Genomic DNA, 26,906 nt, shown 5'->3' on the forward strand with positions numbered 1-26,906 from the left:
GACTATCAGCTTTTGAACCTTTTTACTATGAGATAATTCAGATCATACCTTGACACATTTAAAGTATGAATTGGAATTAGATTACTGTGTAAGAGAAGGGGATGGGAGTGATATTTTGAGGATGCATGCATGTATGCTTTTATCTCACTTTGTTAAAGGGATTTTGAAGAGGAAGATGCTTTGGAACGTCTTCAGTGTCACCTTACATCTGGGTCACTAAAGTAAAGCTATGGCTAAAATTATAAAAGCTTTTTATGAAGTACTAACACCAATGCTAATAGAATGAAATTTAGTATTTTATGGACCAAAGCAATATGTCTAAGTCTTTCACCCATAAGTAAAATTTGTCTTTTTAGTCAATAAACTTTTTTGTCTGTAAGTGGAATTTTATGATATAAAATCTGTTATTACCTAGTATAATCAGCTAAATCGTTCTTTCATGTCACAGCGAGCTTATGGGATATGTGGCAACATGGCATCTCATCTTATGGGCAACATCATGTGTGTTGGTTTTAAACAGCATTTCAGTTTCCTTACCCTGTGTATCAGTGTTATCTTCTGTCTTCTTTAGTTTTATTTTTTCCCCCCCAATGTGGAACCTGAGTTTGGATGTGAATCAGTGGAATCTGTCTCTATGGATCTTTTCAAATGATGAGTCATTTCTAAGAATGTATAGACATGGGATTCCTCAACTCACATTTTGTCTTTGTTCTGACTGCCTTTGTCAAATGATGAATCCTCCTATCTCTTTAACTGTCCTAGATTAAAAGTGTATGGGTTTGAAGAGGATTCGGTGTTGTTAAAACTTTTTTTTTTAAGGCAACATGTACCGATACTCTTCAGCATATGAATTTAGTAGTCAGTCTAAAATACAGATACATGAATATCTAAGGTCTTGATTAGTCAGGAGATGATTTACTATTTTTAACTTGAGATTTTGGGTTACTTGGAAAGGGATCAATGAATTGTGTATGTGTGTATGTGTTTGTACTTTCTCTACTCTGTTGTAGTCTTTATTGTGGAGGGGGAAGGACTGTTTGTGGGTTGGTTTTTTTTTTTTTTTTTGGTAACAGTTTTAAGCTTTAATTTGTCCTTTGGTGTCCTTGATTTGTTCTTTTACAGAACACAGGTTTTTATCAGCTTTTTAAAATGCCAAGTGTATGAAAATTTACAGTCTAAAAAAATTTTCATGGGGAAGTAGGTGTTTAATTTTGATTTGTGTTACTATTATGGACCGTTGCTTAAGCTGAATGTATCTGCTTTTACACAGGTTTCCTTGACTTCAGGATGCTTGAAAAACCAAGAGGATATGATCTGTCTCTGGAAAAACAAAAACAAAAATGCAGGCACACTCAGCCAGATATCTAAGTTCTGTGAGACTCAGTAATGCAGAGATGGACAATCATACAGGAGAAAAAAATCCTGCTGAAGAGAGGACAATTGCCACAGAACTCAGTGTACCAAACATGCATATAAAGGACACACAGGGATTTTGAAAATGCTGCACATCCCTTAGTAGTCATCTACATAGGTAATACTGATGAACATTTTGTATTCAGACGCCAAAGTTAACTGATTTAAAAGTTGATTTACTTTTTATTAAGTTCTCTAGGGCTGCACAACTACTTGTGTTTGATTTGTTTTGGTTTTTAGTTTGGGGACCCTTTATTTTCCCAACATGATGTTCCTGCATTCATCAGTTCTTAAATTGAAGACCACGTAATTTACTTCTTAAAAATTAAAGTCTTAAATGTGAAACCAAGAAATGTAATCAAGCAGTAAAACATTCTCTGAATGTAGACCATGATCTCAAGTTCTTCGATTTTTTTTTCTCCCCCAAGAGTAGAAAATAGGCTTCTACATAGGAAAGCTACAGTATGTTACTATTGTAAATTAAAGGTTTAACATTATCAGAATGCAGTCCAAAGAACAAAAAAATCAAGTTACATATAATATTCTAATTAATTAAATCTAGGATTATCTACTGAATTGCAATTTATTAAATATGTTACTTCCTTTTTAAATAAAACTGCTCAACAGGTAATCAGCAATGAATCATCTTGCAGCTATGCAACTTAAAAAAAAAATAATTACCAATTTTAAGTGCTGCCAGCTATAATAACTTTGTTTTAACGGGTATTTTTATTTGTTCTCTTCTTGTAATGTGCTTTGCATCTCCAGGCAGTTTTCCTACATTTAGGTAAAATGTTTAGCAGGTTGTAATACTTTAATAACTTATGAAAAGGGTAAAACAAAATTTTCTTGAGTGGACTTGGAATAATTTGAGGGACATTTTTATATACTTGTAAAAATCAGAATTTAATTGGGATGCCAGATTTATAGCAATTTGCATCTTTAATTTTCCAGATAGTCTGGAGTTTAGCATTTGATAAATGATTTTTTAAAGCAGACATAAAGATTTTGTTAATTTATAATTTATTAATGTGTTATTACTATAATTAAAATGTTACAGAGAGTTTTAAATTCAGTCTTGTATAGAAAGAAATGTATTAAGCAAAATTATGTGAATAAATATTCCCACAAAATACATCTGAATGGTTAAAGAATACTGGAAGAGAGCTATCAGGGCTGCAACAATGAATGTCTTTTTTTTTTTTTTTTTTTTAGTATCAAAAATACCTATTCATAAATTTCATGTTTTCAACATAGGGAAAATGTTATCAGAGAACAATTTAAGCAGTGCACTTTACTCGGAATAATTAAGAGTTACACAGTACTGTTTCCTTATTTTAAGCTTTCTTTAATGTATTTAAGTATTTGCTTTTTTTTTTTTTTTTTTTTTACTGCTGCTCTTCTTATCCTTCTCAATTTTTTTCCCTTGTTCTGTTGCTTCTGTTTCATATTTTTTTAAAAAGAGCACGTACAGGAGCAACTGCTGCTACCCAGAAAAACTTGTGTATTATAAAAAATGTTAAAAAAGAGTTTCTAATTGCTATTTGTGTGATTCTAGAGCAGATAACATTTTCCCTAAAGTTATGCTGTGAAATGCCTTTTGTTATGGTGCAGTTGATTAAGGAATCCTAAACCTCCATTGTGACAAGCTGATGGCACAGTTTCATAGGTGCTTTTTTAACCAGTTGTGGAAAATATGCTTTCCTCAAGGAAAATATTCTCCTTAAATTTTTTGTTATCATGAAATCTTAACATGAATGCCTTTTAGTTCACATTTTCAGGTTTGTAAGCTCTCTCTCCCTCTCTTGCTCTCGTGTGCATGCTCTCTAGTGACACACACACACACACCCCACACCACACCACCCCACCCCACCCCACCCCGCTCCACCCCACCCCACCCCCAAGAAAAACCTCTTAGAATGTGAATAATTTTTTTTTTCTACTAGTATGTTATGGTAAGAATTACTTTGTAGTCCATTCTTAAAGGAAAAGATTTACTATAGCTGTGGTAGTTAGGTATTGATATTTTCTTGGAAGTTGATTTTCTGATATAGTTTACTCATTGACTTTTAAAGTTTATTGGCCTAAATTCCCTTTTCCTTCTTTATCCAGTACCATACTCTCACCATCTTATTCACTTAGCCTTTGCTTGTCATAAGGTTCTGTGCTGCAGCTCCTACAATAGAAGCTCCTGTGGTTTAAAAGCAAGTTCATTGTTTGCCAGTGTCAAGTGCTACTTGATTATTTGTTTAGAACAGTATTTACTTATTAATAAATTTGTTCATAGTGATCCCTTTTTGTTAAAATTTACAAAAGGTAGCATTTTTTTAAACTTTAAATTCAGTCTCCATCAGTGACTTTAAAAAAAAAGAATTGAGAAATTGAAAAAATTTTTAAGTCCAAATGCTCCAGTTTTTATTTAAAGTCAAAATTGTTAATCTGGAAAATATTATAATATTGTGCATGTCACTTATAATATTTATAAATTTATATAAAGACACTGAATAGTTTAAGTAGGACATAAAATGACATTAGATGTTTGAACATGTAGCTGAAACTGCTAACAGCTGAATATTATGGAGACAAAGAGTGAAACCCTAGTTATCAAGTTGGTTCTAGTTTTCTAGAAACTTTGTAAATACTTGTTTTTAAGTAAGATCACAGTTAGGTATATAGAAAGCGGTATATTCTGAAATTTCACCTTAGTGCCACTCTTTTCTTTATAATGGGTTTATTGCCAATTTTGACTCATGCTGATCTTTTTCCCCCAGAATGTATAAAAGAGTGTAAGGATGTATATGAGTACAATTATTCTGTCTTCTTTTGGCTCTTTCCCAGAGAAATAAACTAAGAAGAATCTTAATCTCTGTTTTTAAGACCTGGTCCTAAATTAGACACAGATTGCGTTTTAAGAGTAATGTTTGTGATTGAAATATAGATAATGGTTTCTCTAACTCATTTTTTGTAGTAGCCAAAGCAACTAAAAAGTCATGTTGTTAACTGTTGGATACTTTTTAGGTTTTGATTGTTTCTTAGTGCAAGTTTTCTATTTCTTTTGAATATTACACAATTATTTTAGTTTTCACCTACTAAACAGTCTACTGGAATGTAGCCCCAAAATGCCTGAAGGAGCATATTTGCAGTATGTATCTTGAGTTAATGAAAATACCAGATTTTTTTCAAAGTTTAGTTTGCTTTCTAAATTTGGATTTAGTGGAGTTTAAAAGCAGTTGTTTAACATTATAGCAAGACATAAGGATATTCCTTTAGTTGAAAAAGGACTGTAATTTAATGTAAATATTACCTAATTTAATTTACTAACTTATAGAATTGAAGAAGGGAAATTACATTTGAACAAAGCATGAAACTTTTTTAAAATTCAAGAATAATTGACTTAACCATCTGATTGACATCCATGTTATTATAGATTGATATTAATAGTCATCTTACATTTCCACCGAGAAAGTTTTTAGATAAGTTAGATTATTAAGAATTTTAGAAAACTGCATAGAGATACATATTGCTCTAAATACAGTACAACTTGTTAGTTGCAAGAAGCTTTTTAGTTCATATGGGCTATTTTCTTGCATTCTGATTTATCTTGAGATGAACTCAGAAAATACTGACAGTGGGGTGGTTAAATGTGAAGTGTCCCTTGTTCATGTACACATATTTTTTAAGTTAAAGAAAAATCTAGCATGCCAGTATTTTGTCTTTGGCCCATTCCCCTTTACTTCTGAAGTATGTAACTTCTGATCTTTTTCTTTGCTGTATTATGAGAAGCATTATGGTAGTTATATCATCTGTGTTATTGCCCCCATTTCTTCTCTATCCAGATTTTTTTCATTCTGAAACTCAATTGTTACTTGATTTTTTACATATATATATATATATATATATATATATATATATATATATATATAGGAAATTGCTACTTAGGGTAGTAGTGATCCTTATTCAGGAACAGCTGGTAAAAATTTTTTGTAATAATAGATAATACTGGGCTTCCCTGGTGGCTTAGCTGGTAAAAGAATCTGCCTGCAATGTGGGAGACCTGGGTTTGATTCCTGGGTTGGGAAAATCCCCTGGAGAAGGGGATGGCTACCCACTCCAGTATTCTGACCTGGAGAATTCCATGGACTCTATAGTCCATGGGGTTGCAAAGAGTCAGGCACAACTCAGTGACTTTCACTAGACAATACTACAAATAAACCATATTCTATGAATGTGCTTAAGTTAGGGATATTCTTTTCAAATCACAGAATTCTTGTATTAAATCAGAAATACTTTGTCTTTTAAGTTGTCTGATTCTCTATGGAGAATAAAAGACATCAAAGAAAATCTGATTTGATAATGTTTAGTTTTAGTCAAAAATGCAACATTACTAAGGGGCGTTGGCATATTTTCAGATATTTAAGCCATCATTAATTTTAGACCAATAGCTAATAAGATAAATTGTTGGTTGCTTGTTGGTTGCATGGCATAAACTCACATCCCAGAAAGAAATGAAATTTTTAAAAGTGATATTATAGTATCTGGTAACCAACTTTGTGGTTCTTAACTCTGCTCTGGACTGTGTGGCATCTTCCAGGATTGCAAGTCTTATAATCAGAAGTGACTAATTTCTTCTGTTACTAGATTCTCATGACTTCCTTTTTCATTTAGTATGCTGAGATTGGTAAGTACTGATGATTTCTATTTATTAACTTAAGAGTTCTCTGGGCAACCTGTTACCAGTGAATCTGGTGCCAGCATCTGGAAAAGGTTTCGTTGTTAGTCAAAAGTGTTTTGAGCATCTGTGTGCATTTAATAGAGTTAGCAGATCCTATAGAGAGATACAAGAGATTTGGGGATTTGATGATGCTATTGATCTCCATTACATTTTACTGCTTTGTAATGACTGTGTGAGTTTCCTTATTTGAAAATCATGATAATAATGGATATTTACCTCTATTGCTCTAGAGGGTCATGATTTCCTCAACTCTTCTATAATACTTTTTAATTTCCTCTATTAGAAATGGTTTTCCTGGTATCAAAAGCATCAATCACAAGAAATAGAGAAGATGTTTTGGGAACAACTTGTATGCTCTACAGTGGAACAATTCATTATTAATATTTTAATAAATAAGACTTCCAAATGATCTTGCCAAATTATCCCACTATTTAGAAGTAGAAAATAAGAGAAGAATTCTTTCAGGGAACATTGTCATATCCACCTATGTCTAGAAGTTGACAGTACATTACAATAAAACATAATTATCTGAATTCTGAAAGGTTACCACAAATTAACTTATGTCACAGGTTTTTTTATTTTTTTATACTCATTGCCACAAAAATTGAATAAAAAAATATTAAAATTCTGCAGTAGCTTAAGAAACAACTGTTTGTAGTGGTAGTGGACAGAGAGGCCTTTATTCACTACTGTAATGATAAGGAAAGAGACATACTGTGAAATTTCTAATGTAAAACCTATTTTGTAAATTTGTAATTGAAATGTGATTGGAGAGCTATTATATTTTAGGGAAGAATGATGGTCTGCCAGTGCACAATCATAACTTAAAATTTAGATTGTATTTTAGTAACATTCCATTATGTTTTTAAAAGGAGAGTAATTAATCTTTCGAAACACAGTTTTCATGATGGAAGAGGTATTGAATTTTTTAGCATAGTGGTTAACAACATGGATTTTGGAGCCACAGTGCCTAGTTTTGCCATCTTCTTAATGTTGGCAATATACTTCTCTGTGCCTCGCTTTTGCCTATAAAAACAGGTAATACTACTGCCTACCTCAAGGTTGTTGTGAGGATTAAATGGAAAGTACGTGTATGCACCGGACAGAGTAAGCACTTAATAATGTTAGTAGTTTTTATAAATAAAAATATTTTTGCCCACTTGTGAATAAATTTTGTTATTCTCATCATTCATGAAGTATAGGAGTAATTCATAGACCTTGATTTAAGAAACATAAGTGTAATAGAGGACAGGGTGGATTCTGATCTTCCCTCTTGCTGAAATCTGAAGATTATTTCAGCAGTTACATATTAAGCACTGCTTGGTTCTGTGGACTATTAGGGAACTAAGAATATAGAAATCAAGAATAACTGATCTCCAGGAATTTAATTTTTAGTATGTGAAGCAAATAAGTAAACAAACATATGCTAAGGAGTAAAGGCTGTTGTGGAGGTATGGAGAAGGGTCATTAGCTCAGACTAGGCAAGAGAATGACCTTAAGTCTTTAAGAAGTAGTCGTCGTTAATCCATTAAAAGGAAATGTGAAGCAGGAGGTTGGGAAGAGTATTCTCAGGCAGAAACATAGCACATAGAATCATAACCCTCCTGGAAAGTTGCTATGTCTAGAGAGGTAAGCAGGTAAGAAATATCGAAGGTATGTATATACCAAACTAAGATTGAAGGATTTTTAGCAGGAAAAAGACATCAGATTCACCCTTCAGATTAGAGAGGAATGAGCCTAGTGGCAGACATGTTAGAAAATTTATAGTAATTCAGGCAAGATGATGAGCAGAACTAAAGCAATGACAATAAGGGAGAGCAAAAAGGAAGAACTTAGAGAAGTGAAGAGTAGCAGTAACTCACCTTGGTAGTCACTTAGATGTAAAGGGTGACAGATAAGACCAAGACAACTTTCAGCTGGTACTTTTCCCACATCTTGAAGGGTGGAATCTTTCCCTGAGGAAAGCCAATTATGCTGAAGAATCTGCTGGAGAACCAAAGATAAAGAGAACCAGTTTTGACCTGAAGGATCTTAAATGGAAGCAGAGCCTTGAGAGAACCAGACAGGAACAGCTGGTGTGTGTGTCTGTCTGTCTGTCTTTAGTGTTTAGGGGGAGTCTAGATAAAAATGTGGCCAACACTATTAGAAATATATGGTAAGTGGGCTACACCGAACTAGGTTATTGACATCTAGGTTGGGTGAATTGGACTCCTCCACCACTAATCTTCCCCTTAACCTCAGATACCTCTTGGAGTAGGGCCATGCTCCCCTAGGTGTGTTTAGTGAAATGCTGAGATGCACGCTGAAGCTTTCTTGAAGTTTTCTCTTTGAGTCATTTTTCCCGTACTCTTTCTGTGTACCAGTCTTCTACTCTTGGAAGAAGAGTATTTTTAGAAATAGACGGGAAGGATGAATCCTGCTGTCCTAATGGATACTGCTGTTGGAATGAGTAAGTTAGGCTGTGCAAGAGGACCAAAAGAGGACCAGTTCCTGGAAGACTCTGGATTGCTGCTGGCTGCATTATGATCTTTGTTAGCAGTTGTTAAATTCTGTCACACAGAGCTTTATTTCTATGGTTCTTTCCATATAAAATTACGAATTCAGTGTTCATTATGAGATTTTAAAAAGCACATGACACAAAAAATATCTTCCCAACAGAGTCAGTTTGAGATTTAAATGCTTTTGGATTGTCTTGATCATTTTGTAGCTGGATAACCGAGAGCAGTTGTAATTGTACAGTATTACAATGTAAATTTGTATTTCAGAAAAATATCAAGTTATTGTATGTCATGAACCTTTCAAAGTAAATCATTAATAATTAAAGTGTTATTAAATCTGTAAATGTTAAAAGGATTCATGTCCAAGTATTCAGAGGATAGCCATCAACAAAGTTAAATGGTATATGGTTCAACCGCTGTTAGAACTCAAACATTACAAAAGCTAAAGGCCTTGCTAGGGTATTTCAGTATCTAAACTATTATCACTTTAGTATATAATCAGTGTAAAAACTATCAATGAAGTATTTTGCATTCTTTTTCAGTCTTTGAAATTGGGTATATATATTTATAGCACATCTGTGTTCAGAACTAGCCTTATTTAAAGTGCTGAAGAGCCACATGCGACCATTGGCTACTGTGTTAGTTAGGCACACAGGTCCAGATGACTAGGAGGTGGTTTTTCTACTCTGTCCTTAATGTGAATGTTTTTGAAAGCCGTGTAATTCTAACTTTGGAGACCTGAGTTTCTCACTGTGCATGAGCAGAGCTGGTCTTATTTTGTTACTAAATGGAAATAGGGTTTCCAGCTTTTTTTTTTTTTTTTTTTTTTTATGAAAAAGGCTGGAAATATCTTGAAAAGGTTGATGGCCTAACGAGTCCTGTTTGTGTGCTCTCATAAATGTCACTTTTTTTTGCTGCTTTATTTTTTTAATTGAAGGATAATTACTTTACAGAATTTTGTAGTTTTCTATCAACATCAACAGGAATCGTCCATAGGTACACCCATGTCCTCTCCCTCCCGTCTCCCTCCCCATCCCACCCTTCTGGATTGTCACGGAGCCCCTGCTTGAGTTCCCTGAGTCATGCAGCAAATTCCCATTGGCTGTCTGTCTTACATACGGTATTGTAAGTTTCCATGTTTCTCTGTCCATACTCTCCCCCTCCCTCCCCGCCACCCGCCCCGTGTCCGTAAGTCTGTTCTCTGTGTCTATTTCTCCATTGCTGTCCTGAAAATCAGTTCATCAGTCCCATCTTTCTAGACTCCATATATATATGCATCAGTATACTATATTTATATTTCTGACTTACTTCCCTCTGTATAACAGGCTCTAGGTCCGTCCACCTCCTTAGAACTGACTCAAATGCGTTCCTTTTTATGCTTGAGTAGTATTCCATTGTATATATGTACTGCAGCTTCTTTATCCATTTATCTGTATGGACATCTAGGTTGCTTCCATGTTCTAGCTATTGTAAATAGTGCTGCAGTGAATACTGGGGTACATGTGTCTTTTTTCAGTTTTGGTTTTCTTGGGATATATGCCTAATAATGGTATGGCTGGGTCATATGGTGGTTTTATTCATAGTTTTCTAAGGAATCTCCATACTATCTTCCATAGTGTCACTGACTTTTGCTGTGATTAGTGTTTTGGTGAGTACACACAGGCTCTGAATAACTGGTCCAATTGATAGTTTGGCTGGTGTTTTAGCCAAATGACCAATAGGAATTGTGAGCAGTGCTGATGAATAGCACTTGTCTGAGTTTTCCCCTCTGTCGAGCTCTGTGGGGACAGTTTTGTGAATTTCAGGCCTTCTTAGTCGGTGGTTGAGTTTTTACCACATATCCATGCTTAAACTTCTAAGCTTGTTCACCTGATTCTCATTCACAAAACTGAGTCTTCAAAACCCAGCTTGAGAGTCACCAATAGTTAATTCTAAACTCTCTTCGATAAGATATTCTCCAGTTGGTGTGGGGATTCTGTGCTCTTAGTGAGCTGATGTGCTTCCCCGGTGGCTCAGCAGTAAAGAATCTGCCTGCAGTTCAGGAGACATGGGTTCGATCCCTGGGTCAGGAAGATCCCCTGGGGAAAGGGCAACCCACTCCAGAATTCTTGCCTGGAAAATCCCATGAACAGAGGAGCCTGGCTGGCTACAGTCCATAGGGTCACAAAGAGTCGTTCAGGGCTGAAGTGACTTAGCACACATAGCACAGCATAGTGAGCTGTTGAAAGCAGTCAGAGGGTGGGATTGTGAGGGAGCTTGTCTACAAGGATGGACCACATCCAGGGAAGACAGATATTACGCTCTTCTGCTTCGAGATCCCCATAAGCCAGTGATTCTCAACACTTGACTAAACATGAGATCAACTCAGAAGGTAGGAAGGGAAGGCAGAGGCAGCTCTTTAAAGATTCCACTGCAAAGATTCTTAGTTGATTGTTCTGGTGTGATACTGTTGTGTAGCCAGTGTACACCCCTTATCTAGGGTTTTCTCACACCCCAAAAATAAGGGGTCAGCCCTTGAGGAGAATGCCTAGCGTATTGCAGACCTCTGCAACTAAGCTGTAGCTTCATCCCCTCCAATTCTCTTTCCTGCTTGATTGAACTCTTGACTCTTTAAACTAGAAAGCTACTCCTTTATCATGCGTTCTTCCCAACTCCATGGTTCATAGAATAAGCTACCTATTTCAACGAGGCTCACAACCTTGATTTGCACAGCAGTTTCTGGATTCTTGAAAGCCCTTTCTGCCTCCAGGACATGGCTGTGACAGAGCAAAACAGGCTCTTGTCCTTTCTTCTGGCTCTTAAGAAGTCGACTTTGGCATTGGAAATAGGAGCAACAATGTCTTTGTCTTAATCCTTATTGTCTCTCCCTACTGAAGCCGCAGCTGCCAGTGAGTCACTGAGTTGCCATAAGCAACCAGGAATGCAAGGAATGAAAAATGTAGCAGTTAATAATTCTGAAAAAGCATTTTATTACACTCACGTCAATCACTGGAAAGCCACTGTGGTAACTGTGTGGACATGTGAGTAGCTGTAGTCTTGTATAGTCTTCATTCTTAATGTTGGTAATCTTCCGTCTTTTCACCATAAAGAAGAATGTGTGGGAGTAAATTGAATGCAGGGTAAATTGAAGTGGTTCATTCATTTAGCACATATTTAGTGAATATTTGATAGATACAAGATACTATGCATATATTGAAATAGTTCCTGCCCTTCGGCAGCTATATGGTGCTGTATTCCTGTTAGAAGTTGGTGATCAGCCATAAAATGGATGCTTAAAACCTAGTTCTTTTTCTTTCTAGTTTTATGAAGCACGTGTAAGTTTAAGGTATACGGCATGATAATTTGACTTACATGCATCACAAAATGACTACTACAGTAAGCTCATTAAGTATTTATCATCTCATACAGATACAAAATAAAAAGGAAAAAAAAACTGTGATGAGAACTCTTAGGATTTACTCTTAACTTTCCTATATAATACATCAATACTAATTATATTTTTCATGTGCTATATAAGACCCCTAATACCTATTAATCTTATGACTGGAAGTTTCTAACCTGGTTCTTGAATAAGCATTTTTGTCTTATCTTTCAAAGCATAAGATTATTAAAGTTATTAGAAAACATTTGTGCATCTGGTAGCAATTTTGTACCTTGTGCCTGACCCGGGTGTGTGTCAGTGCTGCTGAAACAAGTGAAAATAGATGAAAGTGCTATAAACTCTGTGTTTGCAGTAAAGACAGCCAGATAGATGTGTTAACTCATTTCCATGTTTAGAGATCTGTTTCCTCAATGAGGACAGTTATATTTCTAATCCATTTTTTTCTTCTCACCTTATTAAAGCAACTAATGTAATGTTACATAGTAAGATGTTTTGTACAATCTGATGAGTTTGGATTCACATACACCCGTGAAACCATCACTACAACCAACATGAGTATATTTCCATCCCCCTCAAGAGTCTCCCTCCTCAAGCCCCTTTACAGTCAGTTTCCCCCATCCACGCTCGGGCCTGGACAGCCGTTAACCTACTTTATGCTGCTATAGATAAGACAGAAACGTCCAGCATGTACTTTATTTGTGTCAGGCTTGCTTGGCTTAGCATATTTGTGAGAGGCATCAGTGTTGTTACTTGAATCAGTTCGTTCTTATTGCTGAGTAGTATTCTATTATATGAATATGACTGACTTAGTAGTGTGTGATCCATTCTCCTATTGGTGAGAGCTATTTCTAGTTTGGGGCTATTATGAATAAAGTGGCTATGAACATTTATATATAAATCTTTATGTAGATATGTGATTTAACTTCTCTTTAATAAATACCTAGGAGTGGATTTAGTGAGTTGTATGGTAAATATTTATCTTCATAAGATACCACCAAACCATTTCCAGAGTCGGCTGTATCATTTTACATTTCCTCCAGTAACACATTAGGGTTTATCATGTCATTGTCAGCACATGTATTCGTCAGTCTTTTAAATTTAGACCATTCTAGTGGATATGTTGTGGTATCTTGTAGTTTAGTTTGAACTGACCCAACCACTAGTAATGTTAAGCATCTTTTTATGTGCTCATTTGCCCCTCATATATTTTTGGTGAAAGGTCTGTTCAACTGTTTGAATAGCTTTGTTGAAGTATAATTTACAGAACCATAAAAATCTGACCATTTGAAGAGTGTGAGTCCATGGCTTTTTAGTATATTTACAAAGTTGTACAATCCTCATCATATCTAATTCTGTAATATTTTCATCACCATAAAGAAAACTTTATACCAATTAGCAATCACTCCTCATTTCTCCCTCCTTCTCCAGCAGTTTAGCAACCACTAATATATCCTGTCTTCATCATTTCCCTTTTCTAGATATTTCATATAAAAGGGGAATCATACAAAATACAGTCTTTTGCACCTAGCTTCTTTCACCTAACATGTTTCTGGGATTCACTCACGTTTAGCAAGTGTGAGTAACTCTGCCTAATTTTCCTGAATAGTATTCTATTGTATGTATATACCACATTTGTTCATTTACTAATTTATAAAATTTGGGTTGCTCCCACTTCTTTGGCTGTTATGAATAATGCTGTTAGAAACATTCCCCTTCAGGTCTTGCGTGAATATACATTTTTTCATTTATTTTAGGTAAGTACTTAGAAGTAAAATTGCTGGATTGGATGCATGCATGCAGCCTTCTATCCCATGCCAGCCTGAGATATGTTGGAGGCTTACTATTACCTCATCCCCATATCACCATGTTAAGTTTCTGCTGTTGTGTTCACTTGTTGCTTGCCACAGCCAGCATCTCATCATCAGGCTAGCTGTAATGTTGGCCTTCTCTGGTTGCCCCCAAAATGATACTGTTTCAGCGGTACTCCTGAGTATGAGTTTTCTCAGCATGATCTTGCCCCAGATCAGTTCAGTGCCCTCCAGCAGATACAGCCTGCTCCACCCTGGTAGAACTACAGTGCCACCAACTTGAGAGATTTCTGGGGGCAGGTGGAGCTCCTGCAGGCTGAAGTGTTGGGCTCCCACTGGTTTTGCCAAGATTCAATAGGTTTTCTTAAGTAAATGTCACTGTTTGTTGCATACCTTGGGTCAGTTCCCAATTTTGAAATGACTCTTGATAGTTTTGTCAGATTTTATTATTTTATGGAGAGAAAGTGTGCCGTACTCCTTACCCACTTATTCCTGAGGTCTTACAGGGCTGCTTATTTTTAAATTGTGAAAGTGTTGCTCTGTCGTGTCTGACTCTGCGGTCCCCTGGACTGTAACCCTCTGGCTCCTCTGTCCATGGGATTTTCCAGGCAAGAATTCTGCAGTGGGTTGCCATTCCCTTCTCCAGGGGATCTTCCCAACCCAGGGATTGAACCTGGGTCTCCTGCATTGCAGGCAGATTCTTTTATCATCTGAGCCACGAAGAGATTATTTTTAAATTGGGTCATGCATAATCTTATTGAGTTGTCAAAGTTCTTTATATATTCTGCATACAAGACTTTAATCAGATAGATGATTTGCAAATACTTTCAGTCTGTGACTTGTCTTATTATTGTCTTTAACAGTATCTTTGAAAGAGCAACAGTTTTCAGTTTTGATTGACGTTCAATTTATTTTTTTCCTGTTCATGCTTTTTGTGTCCTAAGAAATCCTTGCTTAATACAAAGCCACAGAAGTTTTCCATTTAGATCTATGATACAGTTTGAAATGATTTTTGTATATGTTGTGAAGGTAAGTATTGAGGTTTATATTTACCCAGATGACTCTCCAGCTTATTTTTGTTGATTCTCTTTTCCCTGTGAAATTAACTTGCCATTTTGTTGAAAATCAAATGGTATGTGTGGATCTATTTCTGGAGTCTCTTCTGTTGCACTGAACTATAGGTCTTTACTTATGCCATTATTACACTGTCTTGATTATTATAGATTTATATTAAATCTTATATCACTGCCTTCAGCTTTGAAAAAAAAATTGCTGGTCATAGAATTATACATTGTCCTTTTTTGGTTTTTTGTTTTCCTTCAGTACTTAAAGATACTGCTTCATTACCTTCTGTCTTAACATAGCTCAGGCAAGAAGTTTGCGTTTTTTTTTTTTTTAATTTTTAATTGAGACGTAATCTGTATACCATAATATTCACCATTTTGAAGTATACTGTTACATAATTTTTGGTATATTCACAAGGTTGTGCAACCACCATGGCTATCTAATTTCAGAACATTTGCATGACTCCAAAAGGAAACCCCAAGCCCATTATTAGTCATACCTCATTGTTCCCTTACTCCTGACCCCTGATAACTGCTAAACTACTTTTTCTCTCTGTGAATCTGCCTGTTCTGGACATTTCATTAAACGGAATAATAGAATATGTGTTCCTTGGTATTCGGTGTTTTTCACTTAGCATGGTGTTCTCAAAGTTCATTCTGCTATAACACATGGTAGTACTTCATTTCTTTTTATGGTTGAATACTATTCTGTTGTATGAATATACCATATTTTTTTGGTGGACATTGGATTGTTTGCATTTTTCACTATCTTGAATAGTGTCACTGTAAGCATTCATGTACAAGTCTTTTTGTAAAAGTCTGTTTTTAATAATCTTTGGTATGTTCCTTGTAGAATTGCTGGGTTGTGTGTCAACATATGGTAACTCTGTGATTAACTTTCTGTCAACTACCAAACTTTTTCCAAAATGGCTGTGTTGTTTTACATTCCCACCAAAAATGTATAGTTTCCAATTTCTCCACATCCTCACCAACACCTGTTATTGCTCACCTTTATTAATATAGCCATCCTAATGACTTTGTGAAGTGGTATTTCACTGTGGCTTTGATTTGCATTTCCATATCTGTGTTCATCATCTTTCCATGTGCTTATTGGCCATTTCTATTAATATATCTTCTCTGACGAAATGTCTTCAGATGCTTTCCCCATCTTTAAATTATTTGTCTTTTTATTGTTGAGTTTCAAGAATTCTTTTTAATATGTTCTGGATTCCTAGACCCTTATTAGATATGATTTATAAAGTTTTAAATATTTTCTCCTGTTTTTTGAGTTGTCTTTTCACTTTTTTGATAGTGACTTTTGTAGCACGGAAGTTTTTAATTTTGATGAAGTTCAGTTTTATCTTTTTCTTTAGCTTCTTGTGCGTAGGTGTCATCTGTGAAACTATTACCTAATCTAAAGTTAGAAAGATTTACACCTGTTTTCTTCTAAGAATTTTACAATTTTAGCCCCTATATTTAGGTCTTTGATCGATTTGGAGTTAACTTTTATGTATATTAGGAGGTGTCAGGGTCCACTTTCATTCTTTTGTGTGTATGTATCCAGTTATTCCAGCACTATTTGTTGAAAAGACTATGCTTTCCTCCGTCTTTCTTTTTTTGAAAAATCAGTTGACTGTCAATATATGGATTAATTTTTCCGTTTTATTCCACTGATCTATGTCTATCCTTGCGCCAGTATCACACAGTCCTGATAACTAATGTTTATAATATGTTTTGAAACTGGGAATTGTTCTTGGTTAAGAAATGTTGGAAGTTTTCCCTGGCACTTGACCTAAAGATAAGGTGATACCAGTTTGTAAGTATTCGAATAGGTTTACATTTTTGCACACAGTAAATGATCCTGTAATCTGAATGATAGGAAGATCTTTAATTTTCTGGGCATTCTTCCACTAGTAAAATAGACGAATCTTCGCTTGATAGTATTTTCATAAATATTGTACTGTACCTTGTCTAGCAAGGTGAGACCTCAAACCGTGTTGAGAATTGCTAGTGTTTGACTTTATTTTATTTTATTTTTTAATTTAATTTTTTTTTCATTTATTTTTATTAGTTGGAGGCTAATTACTTTACATCATTGCAGTGGTTTTTGTCATACATTGAAATGAATTAGCCATGGATAGAGAATTGCTGGTGTTTGAATTGTTAGCTGACAGTCAAGTCAGAACAGCTTCTAAAAAATCTTCCTTGAGAGCTTTCCTGGGAGTTCCACATTTGTAGAGTCTGCAGCCACTGTAGAAGTGGAGTTTCCCTGAATGTAGCCGCCTTCCTCTCTCCTGGGTTCCATCTCGTGTGGGTCATAGAGGCCCTGGAGGAGTCAGAGGGCCTCAAGGGTCCAGGCCCCCTCCAGAGTAAGGTGAGGCCGGGCTGGAGGGCCTTTGAAGAGAAGACTAACCCAGCTCCCTCCTCCGCCCAGACCCTAAAGTAACCCAACATGACCTCCACATGAGGGAACATGGAGCATTGGCTTGCGACACTTCCTGGAGTCTCCAGGGTGTTGTCTCCTAACTTACTGACCCAGAGGTGCTTGCTGCCATTCTGGGAAACCAGCTTGCCGACATTGCTCCCTCCCAGATCCTTTGTATGGAGGAGTATTTCTCAGACATCCATGACTTTCATTATAAAAGTCTGGGGAGTAGGCATTTCTTTAAAGTTGCTGGAGTGAAATACCAAGAAGGCCTTGTGGTTATGAAGATCTTTGTAGTTCAGGATCCCATGTTGCCTCTAACCAACTCTTAACAAGAGCTTGAGGGACTGAAAATCTGGCTTCATTCTGCACAGAACTGTCTGTCTTTCTAGAAAGCAGCAGAAAAATCATCTGAGAAGGCAGCCATGTTCTTCAAGCAGTATGTGCAAGACAACCTCTATGATCGCATCAACACTCGTCTGTTCTTAAATAACATTGAGAACAGGCGGGTGCTGATGCGATCATAGAGGTTGTCTAGATCCTCACAGCTGTGGACGAAGCACACAAATCTGGAGTCGGTCATGGGGACATTCAAGACTGAGAACATCATGGGTCCTTCTCACGGGTTTTGCCAGTTTAAAATCCACTTATCTTTCAGAGGACAACCCAGCAGATGTCAACAATTGTTTTGATACTTTACAGAGGAGAACTTGTTACATTGCTTAACCCACTGTGATGCTACTATTGTTAGACTCGCCTGTGTGTGTGCCCAGCAGCTTCAGGCCTGTCCGGCTCTTGGCAATCCTATGGACTGTAGCCCACCAGACTCCTCTGTCCATGGAATTCTCCAGGCAAGAATACTAGAGCGGGTTGCCATGCCCTTCTCCAGAGGATCTTCCCGACCCAGGAATTGAACCCATGTCTCTTGCATTGCAGGCCGATTCTTTACCCACCTTACTGTCCATGTGATAACAGTGCATATTTTTGATGTTAGTGACTATAATATCCCTTATTTCTCTGATATCTTTGAGAATCTCAACGGCAAACTTTATTCCTTGAACTATTTGTGTACATTTTGATAATATTTATAGCTGGGACTCAAGCTTTGTGGGTATCCTCATTCTTGAAGTGATCAGAATTAAAGGGAAAGTATGTAATACAGAATCTATGGTTTTACTGAGTGTTTAATTTGGAGTAAGACATGTTTACAAGTATGTATTTCTGTTTCTCTGAACAAATAACTACATTTCTGTGAATATCAGTGTATAAGTCTATTGCTGTTGACAAAAATAATATTGCTGGTAGTTTGACATTGAAAGAAACTAGCTTCTTATATTACTGAATTTTAGGGTCCTTTCCACTACTATGATGCTTAGGATATGTGGCTTCTTTGTGATGAGGTAGGTGTGTTATATGACACACCCACCTGTTTTATTTGTAATTCTCACTCAAAATCAGTTGATACAGATTCATATTTTTAGCTTCCCAAATTAATTTGAATGCTTAATTCTGCATGGAAAGTTTCATTGAAATATTTACATTATTTCTAAAATGTAATTTGTTGGGAATCACGGATTCTGAAGTCTGTAAATAGTGCATATATGCGGTGATGATATTGTCACCTTTTTTGAAAGATACTGGCTTATTCATTATTGTATGATTTACTTGTCATTTTAATGGAGTATGAAAAATGCTCTTTGAACTGTGTCTTTATGGCTAGGCACATCCACAGAGTGATTGATGGTTGACTTTCTTAAAAATACATATTTTTTAATATTTAAAAAAACTTTCTTTGAAGATATCGCATGCTCTTGGATTGGAAAAATTATATTGTTATAATGGTCATACTGCCCAAAGCAATCTCAGATATAATGTAATCTCTATCAAATCACCCATGTCATTTTTCACAGAAGTGGGACAAGTAATCCTTATATGGAACCAAAGACCCAGAATTACCAAAGAAATCCTAAGGAAAAAGAACAAAGCTGAAGGCATATCCTTCCCAGACTTAAGAAAATACTACACAGTTACAGTAGTCAAAATAGCATGGTATAAAAACATACATATGGATTAATAGAGTAGAATAGAGAACCCAGAAATAGACCCACACACCCATGGGCAATTAATTTATGACAAAGGCAAGAATATACAGTGGAGAAAAGACAGTCTCATCAGCAAGTGGTGCTGGGAAAGCTGGAGAGCCACGTGTAAATAAGTGAAGCTAGAAGACTCCCTCACACCCTCAAAAATAATCTCAAAATGACTTAAAGACTTGAATGTAATTCACAACATTATAAAGCTCCTAGAAGAGAACATAGGCAAAACATTCTTTGGAATAAATAGTAGCAATGTTTTCTTAGGTCCCTCTCGGAAGACAATAGAAGTAAAAGCAAGCAAGAAAAAGACGTGGGGAGGGGCTAATCAAGCCTACCGTCTTCTTTGCATAGCAAAAGAAATCATAAAATGAAAGGACAACCTATAGACTGAGACAATTGCCAAAGTAAATATGTAAAACCACTGTTAGTATCTGGTGAATACATCACTTACTCTCCACTATTGTTCTGTATCCTCTTCCCTGTTTAATTTTCTTTGTTAAGATGTTGTGTGAAAGTAATTGACTTATCCCCCAGTATCTTTTGAAATTATAAATTGAAAAGAAGGTAACTGAAGAATATAATTTAGTATATAGTGAAACTGTGGCGTCATCTCATGCCAGGGCATAGGTTAGCCACACATGACGATGGTAAAAATAAGACTATTAAGCTATTGACATCAACCCTTTGATAGTTCTTTTATCAGGCTTTTGTGTAATGAGCTTATGCTAATAAAAACCATATCTTGTATTTTATAGCACTCACTGTCCCCCATCATGCTAAGTACAGATATCTCATTTAATCTGTACAACAGCCTTTCAGAAAGGAATTTTCAACCTCATCTTCACTGACAGGAAACTTGTGGAAGCTAAGTGATTTGACCAAGGGAAAACCACTGGTAGTTGACTGAACCAAAATTGTGAGTATGAATATCAGGGTTCCTGGCCCCAGAAATTTGATAGTGTACCCCCAGAAGTTTATAGAGAGGATATAAAAGCAGAGCTTGGTAAGATGATAGTCTAGGACTTCCTAGTATCAGAAATTGCAAACCCTTTTTGTCTCATGCAGCTGATCACTGAAGCTATCTTATGGTAAGTAGGTTGCTTGGTTAGTCATGGAATGCCTCAGTAGAGGTTAAAACAGAGAGGACAGATGTGTAAAGACCTTGGGGATCCTCTGTCTGTAAAGGCAGATTGAATGGAAACCTCAAAGTCCAGATAAGGGGGAGTAGGACTTAAGTTGTAGGGCTAAATGTTGACACATTTGTTTAGACTCTTAATTTGTAGTTGAGCATAAGCCCCCCTCTTAAACCTCACCTGAGTGTGCCTGGGAGCTTTTCACACCTCGTATTTGAAACACAGTACTTTAACTCTGTAACCAAATTCTACCTTTTCAACCACATATACTGTTTTTTTCCATGTACCTTAGTTCAGTTCAGTTGCTCAGCTGTCCGACCCTTTGCGACCCCAGAACCGCAGCACGCCAGACCTCCCTGTCCATCACCAACTCCCGGAGTCCACCCAAACTCATGACCATTGAGTCAGTGATGCCATCCAACCATCTTATCCTCTGTTATCCCCTTCTCCTTCTGCCCTCAATCTTTCCCAGCATCAGGGTCTTTTCAAATGAGTCAGCTCTTTGCATCAGGTGGCCAAAGTATTGGAGTTTTAGCTTCAACATCAGTCCTTCCAATGAACACCCAGGACTGATCTCCTTTAGGATGGACTGGTTGGATCTCCTTGCAGTCCAAGGGACTCTGAAGAGTTGTCTCTAACACCACAGTTCAAAAGCATCAATTCTTTGGTGTTCAGCTTTATGGTCCAACTCTCACATCCATATATGACCACTGGAAAAACCATAGCCTTGATTAGACAGACCTTTGTTGACAAAGTATGTCTCTGCTTTTTAATATGCTATCTAGGTTGGTCATAACTTTCCTTCCAAGGAGTAAGTGTCTTTTAATTTCATGGCTGCAGTCATCATCTGCAGTGATTTTCGAGCCCCCCAAAATAAAGTCAGCCACTGTTTCCACTGTTTCCCTGTCTATTTGCTATGAAATGATGGGACCGGATGCCATGATCTTAGTTTTCTGAATGTTGAGCTTTAAGCCAACTTTTCCACTCTCCTCTTTCACTTTCATCAAGAGGCTTTTTAGTTCCTCTTCACTTTCTGCCATAAGGGTGGTGCCATCTGCATATCTGTGGTTATTGATATTTCTCCCGGCAATCTTAATTCCAGCTTGTGCTTCTTCCAGCCCAGTGTTTCTCATGATGTACTCTGCATATAAGTTAAATAAGCAGGGTGACAATATACAGCCTTGACATACTCCTTTTCCTATTTGGAACCAGTCTTGTTCCATGTCCAGCCAGTTCTAACTGTTGCTTCCTGAACTGCATACAGATTTCTCAAGAGGCAGGTCAGGTGGTCTGCTATTCCCATTTCCATGAGAATTTTCCACAGTTTATTGTGATCCACAGTTAAAGGCTTTGGCATAGTCAGTAACGCAGAAATAGATGTTTTTTTCTGGAACTCTCTTGCTTTTTTGTTTATCCAGGGGATGTTGGCAATTTGATCTCTGGTTCCTTTGCCTTTTCTAAAACCAACTTGAACATCTGGAAGTTCACGGTTCACGTATTCCTTAAGCCCCAGTTAAAATCATTTGCATCATCTTCACTAGACCTCTGTGGTAGTCCAAAAGAATGGATGTCTAGGTAATTTTTTCTTACATCCTTGCTTAATAATATTCTACCATTCTATAAGACCTTTCAAAATGCCCTTTCTTAGAGAAAGCTGCCTCTGATTGTGCTAACCTATTACGAACCACATCCTGTAATTTGTAAATACTTCATCACACTTAGCCTAATGCCTTTTATCGGTTATTTATTTTCTTATCGATTCCATCTAGTAGACTTTAGGCCAAAGGGTGGACTTAGTTTTAAATCATGTCCACAGATTTTTTGGTGTTGCCCCAATCAAGAGGTAAAAATCAACTTCATTTGTCTTGAGTGTGGGCTGGCCCTACTAATTCTAACTAAAACAGCAGGAGTGATGTTGAATGCCTTCTGAGTCTTGGTTAGAAAAGGGAATACCGCTTCTCTCTGGGACTCTCAGGAAGTTTCCATGCTCTGAGGAAGCCCAGGCCACATCAGTTGCCAGATATGTGAGGAAGCCTTCGAGTTGACCCCAGCCCTAGCTACTATTGGACTACAACTACAGGAGAGACCCTGGGTGAGAACAACCTAGCTGAGATCTTTCAACCCTCAGAATTGTAAGAGATGATAATACATGACAGTTTTGTTTTATGCCACTAAATTTGGGATGGTTGTTTACACAGCAGTCACTAACTAGAACAGGAACCTAGGGACTAGAGTCAAGGACCATCTCTATAGGTGGGATGGCGACTTCTCGCAAGCCATGCCATGGCATGTGTTTGCTCTAAGTCTTCTGCTGACCAGGGCTTCTTACCAAAGCTTTTCTTGGTCTCAGCATCCTGATGCTTTGGAAATCTTTGCAGTTATGAGAAATGTACAGACAGCTTTCCAAAAATTGGCAAGTGAAGTTAATAAAGTCACTACTAAATTTAAGCAAGAAGGAAAGTAGTCCGAGTTAAGAGAGTTGTTGACCGTTAACTGTATTCTCTTTAAGCCCTTCCTGAATGCAGCTGACATTTGTTAGCCATATACATGCTGCTTAGTTAATGTTCGTTTTTGCTTATCATCATAGTTGAAATGGACTGTGTATGTTTATTTTGAGCTTGATGTAAAGCAAAGAAAAAGGTCACTTTAGTTGATGGTTCTAATAATTCCTCCTTTAGATGTTTTAAAATAAAAAATTTCAAGAAAATAATGGATATTTGTTGTAGAAATTTTCAAAAATCCAAGTGTAACACACAGGAGAAAACAGCATGTTTTTCATTTCCCCAGGAATTTTGACCTCCTTAATTTGTTGGTATATGTCATTCCAGACTCTTATGTTTGTGTATTCATAAGATGCCATAGTATATCAGATCATATTATTCCTCTGTTTAAAATCCTCCATGGATCCCATCTTACTCAGACATAGCTGGAGTCTTTACCATGACCTCAGAGACCCTGCAGCATCTGGGGTGTGTGTGCATCCCAGTGGCTCTTCCTGAGTCATTCTCCCCACCTTTCTTCCTGTTCCCTTGTAGCCGCATTGGTCGTTGATATTCCTGAAGTACAGAAGGCAAGCCCCTGCACCAGGGCCTTTGCGCTTGATCTTCCCTCTGCCTGTGACCTTTCAGGTCTCAAGTATCTTCTTTCACTTTTTTGTTGCTTTGGCTCAGCTGTTGCCTTCCGTATCAGAGATACCTTCCTTAACCATGCAGTACAAAATGGGGATACCTTATGAGCCCACTAATCTCCCCTACCCTCACATATTCTGTTTCCTTACCCCAGCTTGCTCTTTTCTGTGTCACATATTTGGCAAACTTGGCCCATGAACCTTAGATTGCTGAGTCATGTTCTAGAAGATTTAGTGTTATTTTTATTCTGTGATCCTTTTCCAATTTTTTTTTTCTACTATGGTTCAAAGTACGGATTGAGGCTGTTTCTGTGTTTTGTTTTGTTTTGCATGTGAATGTCCAGTTATTCTAGCACCACTTGTTAAAAAGACTGTTTTTACTTTGATTATATTGTGTCAAAATCAATTATCTCATCATGTGTGGGTTTGTTTCTGGATTCTGTATTCTGCCTTTATTTCTACCCTTCCCCAGTACTACACTATCTTGATTGCTGTAGCTTTGTGCTTTGTAGTAAGTCTTAAAATGAGGTAGTGTGAGTCCTCCAACTTCTTTTTTTCCTGCAAGTATTTGAGTTTTTCTATTTTCTCCCCCTCTTCCTCCCTCCCTCCAGCCTCTTATTACACAGGCTCGGATCTCCAGTGTGATGTGAATAGGAGTGCTAAAAACTGAGAACCTTGCATGTTCTTGAACATAAAGGGAAAGCCTTGCATCTCATATACTAGGTTTATGTTAGCTGTAGTGTTTAGTAGATGACCTTTATAAAATTGAGGAAATTGCACTTTGTTATTGTGTCCTAAGATAGTTTATCATGAATGGATATTGAATTTTGTAAAGTGCTTTTTTCTCCTTTTCTTTTGAGATGATTATAAGGTTTTTCTTCTTTGATCTGCTAAGATGAGTTTCACTGATTTTTGAATGTTGAGCCAACCTTTTATATATTTCTGGATTCCATTTGCTAATATTAGTTAAGTTTTTTTTACACCTATGTCTGTGAGAGATGTTGGTATATAGTTTTCATATATTGACAGTATCTTTGGTTTTGGTATCAGGGTAATGGAGGGCTCATTCAAAGAGGTGGGGAGTGTTCCTTCCTTTCTTGTTTTCTGAGTTTGTATAGAATGTTGTAAATTTCCCTTTTTGTTCTACTTTAGCTGTATCCCATGAAACTGTGATGTATTGGTTGAAAACAAGGATGGGGGGTGGTAGACTATATTGGGAGCTGACTCACATTAGACTTGAGTCAACTTTTGTCCCTTGAGGCAGGCAGATTTCCTGAGTTAAAGAATTCTTTCAAATCAGGCTGAAGAGGCTCTGAGGAGAATAGATAGGGACATTTGTTTCTACTCCTAATGAGCTTGTAATGTTAGTACAATAATGATTTCAGCAGAAGTATTGACTTGAGGTTAGGTTCCAGTTTTTATAAGACTGAAGGGTTTGGGTTAATAAATGTGAGGGAAATTCAAATATCATAAAAGACCTATTGTCTGAAGTATATAAAATAACAGTTGTCAGTTTGTCAGTGAGGTCAGGTTGTGGGTGAAAATAATCTAGCAGTCAATTAGATTTAGAGCAGTAACTGGATTGAGAAGAACACACAAGAGGTTTCGCCTTTTCTTGTATCGCAGAGAAGGTGGGAGAATGAAAGACGGAGGTGGGAGAATGAAAGTCAAAGGTGGGAATTGTGAAAGTGTTTTGTTAAGCCATTAGGTGATGGCTGGAGGGCACCAGAGTGTGGTAACAAATAGGGTTAGCAGTAAAGAAGAAACCCTGAGACATCAGGAAATTCATCTGATTCCACTGTATTGGGTAGAAGCTGTCTGCTTTGTTATCATCTGTTCGATCTGAGGGTCTTCAGTCTTCATCTGAAGATCATCTTCTCTGAGATCATTGAGACTCCAGGGTGTAAGGTCTCCTGGAAAGGTCTATTTCATCCGGACTCAAAGGTAATTTTTCTCTGATATTAAAACACTTTTTAAAATTTCTCTTATGATTTGTCAGTTTTTGTTCTCCTAGCCCAAGTTTTGAAAATGAAAATAATCTCTCAAAATAGATTTTAGTTAAAATGCAAATCACCTGACAAATTCAGTTTTTTCTGTTTTTCTTCCCTTTGTATGGTGAAGAAAAATCACAAATTACCTAGTAGCTGCTGCTGCTGCTGCTAAGTCGCGTCAGTCGTGTCCGACTCTTTGTGACCCCGTGGACTGCAGCCCACCAGGCTCCTCTGTTCATGGGATTTTCCAGGCAAGAGGACTGGAGTGGGGTGCCATTGCCTTCTCCGACCTAGTAGGCATTGTACAATACCCCAAAAACATTGCATTGTAAAAGACACATTGGAAGTTTGAGCATTCTCAAATTGGGAGAGGCAAAAATAAAGAAGAGTTGACAAGGAGACAAGACAGAAACATAGAAGTATCTAACTGCAAAACATTTTTACATTTACATTCACATTTTTAATGTAAAACTAGTAGCAGTTGCTATTCAAGTCACTCAGTTGTGTCTGACTCTTTGTGACCCCATAGACTGCAGCATGCCAGGCTTCCCTGTCCTTCACTAACTCCCGGAGTTAGCTCAAACTCATGTCCATTGAGTTGGTGATGCCATCCAACCATCTTGTTCTCTGTCATCCCCTTCTCCTGCCTTCAATCTTTCCCGGCATGACAATCTTTTCCAATGAGTCAGCTCTAGGTGACAATTATATGAAATTTAATTTTTGCAAAAAAGGGAAACTTCGTTAAAATAATTTGAGTGCGCCAAAGATATATAGATTTCACAATATTTTTATTTTTTAGGAAGAAACTACTGTCTGAGCCCAGAGTAAATTGGATCATTTTATGGCAAGAAAACCCTAATTTTAATTTGACTTTATTGTACATCACCCAAATGGTGATTGACAGTGACAGCTGTGTGCCTTTCATTAACACAACTTTCTAAAGCCTTCCTAAATATTTGTTAAGACATATGTAAACATGTAATTTTAAGTTTTAATCCTAAAAAAAAAGTTTTAATCCTGCTTTAAAATAGGATTACCTACTACACTGAATTTCCCTTCTTAGTAAAATCATATCCTTGATAAATAGTTAAACCCTATGCTATGCTGAGTCGCTCAGTCCATCAAGGGTCACTGCTTTGCACTCGGACCACTTTATTAAATAAATGTTCCTCGGTGTGTGTGGTCTGTGCTTAATCTCTCAGTCATGTCCGACTCTTTGCGACCCCATGGACTGTAG

The 26,906-nt window shown here is 36.8% G+C and overlaps 1 protein-coding gene across 1 annotated transcript in view; it reads left to right on the forward strand.

Annotated features, from left to right (window-relative positions):
- The window catches only part of ZNRF2 (zinc and ring finger 2), a 101,325-nt gene extending 82,839 nt beyond the window's left edge, over window positions 1–18,486 (forward strand). The window contains exon 5 of the mRNA XM_070468081.1: window positions 1,271–18,486. The gene's annotated coding sequence lies outside the window, so the exon portion shown is untranslated. The remainder of the gene's footprint in view (window positions 1–1,270) is intronic.
- The last annotated feature ends 8,420 nt before the right edge of the window (window positions 18,487–26,906 follow it).

The sequence above is a fragment of the Odocoileus virginianus genome, chromosome 1 (genome assembly GCF_023699985.2).
Source record: "Odocoileus virginianus isolate 20LAN1187 ecotype Illinois chromosome 1, Ovbor_1.2, whole genome shotgun sequence".
NCBI lineage: Eukaryota > Metazoa > Chordata > Mammalia > Artiodactyla > Cervidae > Odocoileus > Odocoileus virginianus.